The 8,312-nt window shown below is 44.4% G+C and overlaps 1 protein-coding gene across 3 annotated transcripts in view; it reads left to right on the top strand.

The window, feature by feature from the left end:
- Positions 1-235: 235 nt before the first annotated feature.
- FAM168A (family with sequence similarity 168 member A) overlaps positions 236-8,312 on the top strand; it is a 109,211-nt gene continuing 101,134 nt past the window's right edge. For all 3 annotated transcript variants that reach the window (XM_027774121.1, XM_014590511.2, XM_014590509.2), the window contains exon 1: positions 236-254. The gene's annotated coding sequence lies outside the window, so the exon portion shown is untranslated. The remainder of the gene's footprint in view (positions 255-8,312) is intronic.

Below are 8,312 nucleotides of genomic sequence, written 5' to 3'. Positions count from 1 at the left end.
AGTACTATAGTAGATATACAAAGAACAGGGAACAGAGAATTTGTAATTCTTTCCAGTCAAGGGTGGAGGGAGTGATTAGAGAAAACTACAGTGAAGGTGATCATTGATTTGTGCCTTGCAGAATGGTCAAATCTTAAGAAAGAAAGGGAATGAAGTCATTGTAGCAGAGAGAACATGCAAAATCTCAGAAATACGAAAGCGATTGTTCGACAGAAGCAGTGAGAAGCTTGGTTCAGCTAGAACTGGTGAGTCAGGTAAGCTAGGTCTCCTCTCAAGTCTGGGACTCGCAAGATCTCTTCCTGTTGCTCTGTGCTCATGTGCAGGCGCTGTCTGAAATGGGCTGCATCCTCTCTGTTCGCTTTTCTTCAGGACCTAGTGAGCATAATTCTCTTCTAAAAATTCTTTCTGGAAGCTCTGGTTCATCACCTGAAACCAGTTGTACTTTGAGAGCTAGTGCAGTTCACTCTTTGCTAATACTGACAAGTGTTCCTAATTTGTTTCTGTATTGCTTCTAGAATGAGTCACTAGTAGTGAAATTTCTGGTTATGCCCAGATTAGAGACTTATTCGGTTTTGTGCATTTCTTTCTTTCTTTAAAAAACAGAAAAATTGCTGGAGAGCACATGCACGTGTGTGTGTAAGAAAGAGAGAGAGAGCCCCTCTGGCACACACACACAGGGAATGTTCATACCACAATCCCTTCTCCTCCATCACCCTCCTTTCGAGATGTTGGGCTTGTACACACGTGCCTGGCATGTTCCTTAAGCCGCCAGTTTAGGATTTGAGTGACACAGTCGGGTATGTGGGATCAGCCACCTTAACCACCATGCCACTGGCTGGCCCTTGGTTATGTGCATTTCTTAAGCCTTGATTACAGGTTTGAGTAACCTCCTGTTCAGTTCAAGAATGTTTCAGGGTGGTGAGGAAAGTGTGGTGCAGTGAGACCCTGTAGGAAGGCTTCTCCGACTTTCTCAGAATCGGCCATTCCTTTCCTCCTTGTCTTGGCGCTTCTCACCCTCTGTTCTCACCCTCTTGCGCTTGTTTCAGTGTCTGTCCTCCCTACTGCGCAGTGGGCTCCCCTGAGGGGAAGGGTTTGGCATTGTTCCCTCATTTTCTCACAGCCAATGTAGAACCTGGGCAGCTTTGCTGTTTGTCAAGAGTCAGGAACAGGACTGCTAGTCCTGGGTCTACCACATGACTTCGGGCAGGTCACTTTCGATCTCTGAACCTTCGGTTTACCTGTAAAACATGGCAGCTGTGCTCCACGACCAGTATCACGGCATTTATCTCACTTGTATTAATCAGGATCCAATTGAGGAGGCAGAAATGATTTGATTTGATATAAATAATTGTTAACTAGGTAAAAGGTGATTAGCTGCTTAGATAAGAGAACTCTAAGGTATAATGGAGGTTCTAACTGCAGAAAATGACCAGCATCCCTAGGACTGAGGGACAGTGGACAAGGCCTGAGCTCGGAAAGTTAGGAAGAGAGAGTCCCAAACACGGAGAGCCAGACCTTGAGGAGAGCGCGTGGCTGGGGTAGTGAGGTGGTAGGGTAAGGAAGAAACAGGCTGGAGGGTGACGTAAGCCGGAGAGCCATTGCACGGAAATCTTCCAAGACCCCCTGCACACTGCTTGCTGCCTTGTGGAACACTGGACACCCAGGAAAGGTTCCTTCTTTCTCCCTTAGCCTTATAATCACCTACTGCTGGCAGAGCCCCTAGCAGGCACTCAGCTGCGAAAGGAGAAATGTCGTCTGTAGAGTCCAGTCCCACGTCACGAGCTAAGCAATGAGGAATTGGTTTGGAACTGTAAGGCAATAGATTAATAACTCCTATTTTGCAATTGTCTTTTTGTTACTGTCTCCCTTGTTGTACCTTGAACTCAGTAGTGGCTAAAAAGAGTCTGCATTGTCTATCTTCAGTGCCTCAGAAGAGGCCTGTTGCTAACGAATTGCTCAGGAAATACTGTTTGAACGAACAAATGTCCCTAAGATAGGGAAATTTAGGTGTTTCTCTAATTCGACTTAACTCTGATTTTCCTTTGAAGGAATTGGGACTAGACTAGGCATCTTCCTTGGCAGCTTCTTTATTCTGTAAGTTAAAGCCTTACTGAATGTCGTTTGTCTTGCCTGTCACGTGCACACTTGTGTTAGATGCTAGAATGAGGACAGGGAGAACATTCTACTGTTAATGGTCATAAAGTCTGTAAAACTAAGCATAGCCCTTCCCTAAGGGGGGAGTTTGAAAGCTTGGGTAGGCAGGTTGCACGTAAGCGTCTTACTCTGAACGATGCCGAGAGTACATCCTGTCACGTGGCTGTTATATGTCATGTACAGTGAGCTCATTTTACCCCCCAGCTCACTGTCATCTTGCCCATTTTTTCTTTTTTTGGAGAGTTTTTTTTTTTTTTTTTTTGCTATAGGGTGCGTGCGCTCGCCAGACAGACAGAGACAGACAGAGAGACAGAAAGCGAGAAATCACCCCCCAGGGGGGATGGCCACGCCACAATCCCTTCTCCTCCATTCTCCTCTCAGGATCTTGGGCATGCATGCACATGCACCCGGCGTGAGTTTTAAGCCACCAGGTCCAGGACGCGAACCACTGTCGACTACGTGTCGACACAGCCATTATGCTAACTGCTGGTCCCTTTCCCCAATTTATAGTTGGGGAAACTGAGGTTCAGAAAGGATTTCACCGAAGTTATACAGCTAGAAAGAGGCAAAGCGCTGACATAAGCCCAGGTTTGGGTGTTCGACATTTGAACAGGTGAGACCTCTTCTTTTTCTCCCGGCTTTTGAAGGCGTGTAGTTTTTGTTCGCTGGTGGTAGCAGAAATCCATGGAACTGATATCTCTTTCTGGCCGTTTGGGACTGGGCAAACCACAATGGAGCAAAATAGCAGCACTTGCAAGGCTGCAATGACAGTGTTTGGTAATAATTGGCCGTTTAAATAAGCCAGTCTGAGCCTGAGCTTTAGACACCTAATTTGTGAAGCAGTTGCTATCCGGCAGCAGGGTGTTATTCCCCACCTCCTCCCCCCATTTTTAAATCCCACGCTGGCAGCTCACAAAAGAATCCTGATGCATTCCCTGCAATACTAAGCTTCCGTTCTTTTGCTCCTACATACCTCTTTCCTTTTCCAGGGGCTAAAGCTAGATGGAGCACTTAATTATTATTAGGAAGCAAAATTTATGAAGCTAGTGTGTGTCACTTTTGGGTCAGCACACACAAAGCTTCTAAGTAAATAATTTAGGGTTGGGAGTTATCTCTTTTTTTGGTCATCATCCAGGATGAGTTGGAGACCCTGGTCTTATTACTTGAAAGGTCAGAGTATTGGGGGGGCGGCTAGCAGGTGGCATGGTGGTTAAGGCAATGAACTCCCACACGGCTGACCACATTTTCAGTCCTGGGCATGGTGGCTTGCTTTCTGACTTTTCCTTTCTCTCTCTCTCTCTCATAAAGTTAATAATAATAATAATAATGACAACAAATAAAATAAAATAAATAATTATTTGAAAGGTCAGAGTATTGCCTGTGGCCTGGGAGAGAAATCGTTCTAACATTTTCATTAAAAGCACTGAACGAGACAAGTAATGGCAAAATTTGCTAAGCAAGTTATTCAGCTGGTTGTTTTTTGATTATCCACTGGATGACCACAGAAATCGGCTGTTGTGGATGTGTGATTTCATCATGACAGTAAGAAATCCTTGGACCAATGTCATCTTTCCTTAGTTTCTTTTGGTACTATCATTAGTGAGGAAATCTTAGGATAGTCACTTTCCCCTTGATTTTCCTGGCTGTAAACGCTACTGCTTGTCTGCTTTTCAGAAGTAATGACATTTATTCTTTGGAAGGAACTGAAGGAAAGAGTCTGTTCATGTCATTTATTTTTAACTGCGTACTCATTAGTCAAAACCTTATTTCATTTTGTGGTTTAGCAAGGAGCAGAAAAGGCGGGGTAGTGGAATTAGTATGGACTTTAATAGCAGAATGACCTGGACAAAACCCCATTCTGCTGCTTCATAACTTAATAGCTAAACATCTCTTCTCAGTCTCTCTTTTCTCATCATTAAAATGAGAATAATGATAAATATTAATGAGGATAGTGATTCATTATTTTAGGTTAGTCTGTTAATTTCTCTGAACCTCCATTTAGCTGTAAAACGGAGGCAGTAACTCAAGTACTGGTTTGGTTTGAGAAAGAAATTGGCCAGTGTAAATGTAGCGTGTCACGGCATATCCGGCGTAAGTGTTCATGTGTGCTAAGTGCTTCGGAAACAGTTATGACAGAAGATCCCTGAGGGGAGGTATTCCTGTGGGGTGAGTCAGGGCTTAAGACTTGATCGATCAATTATTAATACTCATTGATTAATTATTCCAGTGGGAAGCTCCTTATTTTCTTCGTGGACATTCGTACGTGGTTTGCTGGTACCCCTGCACCCAGGCTACCGTGGCTCTGTCTCCCTGGTGCCTTTCCTTCCTAGGGCTGCAGTCCTGCTTTTGCTGTCCAAATTGTGGAGTGTGAAGGCAGAGTTGTGCTTCAGAACCTATAGAATTTTGTATTTCTGGGCCAGTCTGCTGTACACAAGACTAAGGAATGGGTCAGCTCCATGGCACAGTGATAACATGCTGCTCAAGAGAGGCCAGATCCCTTGGGACCAGCAAATGGCATAATGGTTACATCACTGGACACTCACATAGTTGACTGTGGTTCGAGTCCCAGACTTGGCGGCTTTAAACTCATGCTGGGCTCATGTGTGTGCGTGCCCAAAATCCTGAGGGAAGAATGCAGGAGAAGGGATTGCGGAGTGATCATCTTCCCTAGGGTAGAGGTGGTGGTGGTGACTTCACTTTCCATCTCTGTCTCTCTCTCTCTCTGGCTAGTGCACACAGCCTATAGCAAAACTCTCTCTCTCTCAAAAAAAGAGAGACCGGATCCCTTATGACAGCCTTGGTTGGAATCCCTGGCCTGATTAGCCTGAGGCATGCAAGGACGTGTGTGAATGCTCCAAATCCTACAGGTTGGAGGACTGGAGGTGGGGATCGTGGTGTGGCCAGACCTTCTGCAGCGTGCCTCCGCTCCCTCTCTCATGCACACACCTTCTCATGCACACACCTTCATGAGTAAAGGGAAACAACAGAGATCAGGAAGTGTTTGTCGCAGGCCTTTGAGGAAGTATGATTGTGCTGTTTCTTTGCTCTTTCTTTGGTACAAGCCCTTAAGGAGGACTGGCCTGTAAAAATGGTTATGAATCAGTAAACTGGATGTTTCTGCAAAGCTGGCCTAGGATCTGCTTAGCCTCATCAGGTCAGAGATTCTGGCAAGTCTGAATTTCAGCTGTTTAGTTTAAGGGTTTCCTTTTTATTTCCCACAGAGGTATAGAATCCTTAGAGGTCTTGAAAAGCTGGGAGGACAGAGATGGCAGGACTGGTTCAAAGTCATGTAGTAAAACCAGAACCTAGATTTCTTTCTTTTAATTCTCTTTTTGTAGTTCTTTGGGAAATTGGCTATTTACGTCATAGGTTGTTTAGCCACAAATAAGCATTTTTTTACATTTAAATTTAATTTAATTGCTATAGAGCATGTGTGCTCACCAGAGAGAGAGAGAGAGAAAGTAAAAAAACACCTCCTCAGGGGGTATGACCACTCTGTAGTCCCTCCTTCATTCTCTCAGGATTTGGGCACACATGCACATGTGCCTGGTGTGTTTTTCAAGCTGTTGAGTCTAGGACTTGAACTGTACAGTCGGCCCTGTGGGATCCTGCCACTTCAACCACCACGCTGCTGGCTGGACCAAGCAGTTTATTTTTGAGACTGTTCACTGATTTTCCTTTCCATAATTACTATAGGATTGTAACAAACTCTAAAGTTTACAAAATCCTTTCCTGACCAGTGTTGCATTTTCTCTTCACAGTACTCCTGTGATAGAAGCAATGAGATACTCTTGATGGGTTTTATTTTTGTTCATTTTTTAAAAGAATTATTTTATTTAACTTTATTTGTTTGTTTTAATTTGACCAGAGAAGAACAGAGAGAGAGGGCAGGGGAGAGAGATTGACGAGGGGCTGGGGGAGAAAGTGAGAAAGCAAGCCATCAGGTCATCAGGCCCAAGATTCAAACAGCGGTCGCCATGTGGGAGTCCAGCACCCTTAACCACCACACCACCTGCAGCTCCTATTAATTTTTTTTTAGCTGATGAAGAAATTGAAGCCCAGAGAGAGAAGGTTACTTATTTAGAATCAACTATCGAGTCCAAGGTAGGGTTAAAATTCGAGTTCAGGAGCAAAAAGGCCTTTTTATCGTTAGGTTCCTGATGATCACGAGGCCTGCACACCTTGTCAGCACTGGATGTTATCATTTCCTATCATTTTTGCTGATCTAGTGAGAGAAAAACACCTCATTGTTTTAATTTTTATCTTACTCTAAAATGAAATATGAATAAAATTCTTATTGGCCATTTATAGTTGTTCTGTGAGTTTTTACTGTCATTTATTACAGATTTTATGCTAGATTCTTTGTCTCCAGTCCAGACTCTTGTCTGTTAAGGGTATTACTCTTAGCGTATATGTGCTGCAGTATTTTCGAGGTTTTATTTCATGAAACTTGCTGCTTCCTTAGAGCACCAAAGAGAATATTCCTTTATTCTGGGGTAACCGACTGTACCATACTGCAGTGACCATTAACACTACCATACCATTTATTTTCTGAGTGTTGCAAGGGTTCTAATATTCTTTGTCTTTTGTTCTTCCAAGACTTTAGAGGGGGACTTACCATTCAAATAAGACGGATTGAACATGTATATGCGATCGCTTGGTTGAGAGGCCAGGTGGCTGTGTGGTGGTAACACAACTGAACCCACCCAGGAAAGGTTCTGGGTTTGTGTCCAGGGAGTGGGAATCCAACAAAGAAGAGAAAAGTAAGTAGCAATCTCAAGATGACGAAGTAGCCTAGGACCATGTATGGATGTACCCTAATATTATGTAGCTTAAAAGTATCATCTAACCATGCTGGTGGAAAAGAAGAGTGTTGTTTTTAGTCTGCTTTTCTGTTGCTAACGACTGAATGGCACACTCAGTAATTTCTAAAGGATAGAGGCTTGTTTAGCTCATGGCTTTGGAGGTTCAGGGTCAAGGAGTCGCATGTGGTGAGGGTCTTCTTTATCCTGGGGACTTGCTGGAGAGTCTTGAGGCAACACAGGGTATCATGTGGTAAGAGCTCTTTCCTTATAACCCCACTGAGATTCAGTCACGGGGGTCAGACCCTGGTGGTCCTAATCTTGATCTCCTCTCAAAGCCCCTGTCTCTTTTCTTCTTCTCCCCTCCCCCCTTTTAGGTTTATTTCCTCCATGAGTGAGATAGACAAGGTTAGGGAGTGAAGAGAGTCAGAGAGACAGAGACAGAGCTAGCACTCTGATAGGGTCCTGATGCTGTGATTCACTCCCCTCTTCAGCCAGCCCTGGATCATGGGTGCACATATGCCCAGCCTTCTAGGGGATGTGTGTACTCGTATGTGGGTATATGGTCAGCCACCTGGCTTCCAGCACTGCAGAGCAGCTTACCACTACTACTGCCACCGAGGCTGGGTCTTAAATTTGATGTTCAAAACTGCCTACCTGTTATCTTTGATCAAAAATAAAATTAGGGGGGACCAGCAGTTAGCATAATGGCTATGTCACTGGACTCCCACGTAGTCAACTGCAGTTTGCGTCCCAGACCCGGGGCTTAAAACTCACGCCGGGCGCGTATGTGCGTGTGTGCCTAAGATCCCAGGAGGAGAATGGAGGAGAAGGGATTGCGGCGTGGCCATCCTCCCTGGGGGGTGATTTCTCGCTTTCTGTCTCTCTTTCTGTCTGGCGAGCGCACACACCCTATAGTAAAAACCTCTCAAAATAAATAAATAAATAAATAAAATTAGGGCACCAGCAAGTGGTGTGATGGTTAAGAGCGCTGGACTTCCACATGATCGGCCGTGGTTTGAGTCCTGGACCTGGCAGCTTTCTCACTTCCTCTCTCATTCTTACTCTCATTCTCTCACTCTGTCCACTCAAAATAAATAAATAAATAAATAAAATTAGGGCACCAGCAAGTGGTGTGATGGTTAAGAGCGCTGGACTTCCACATGATCGGCCGTGGTTTGAGTCCTGGACCTGGCAGCTTTCTCACTTCCTCTCTCATTCTTACTCTCATTCTCTCACTCTGTCCATCTCTGGTAAAGTTAAAATAAGTAAATAAATAAATAAAGCTGAATAAAAAAATTCTTTTTTTTTCTTTTTTTGAGAGGTTTTTGCTATAGGGCGCGTGCGCTCGTCAGC

Source organism: Tupaia chinensis, unplaced genomic scaffold (genome assembly GCF_000334495.1).
Source record: "Tupaia chinensis unplaced genomic scaffold, TupChi_1.0 Scaffold000047_1, whole genome shotgun sequence".
Lineage (NCBI taxonomy): Eukaryota > Metazoa > Chordata > Mammalia > Scandentia > Tupaiidae > Tupaia > Tupaia belangeri.
The sequence above is the reverse complement of the archived record's forward strand: the minus strand, read 5'-3'. Positions and strand labels throughout refer to the sequence as shown.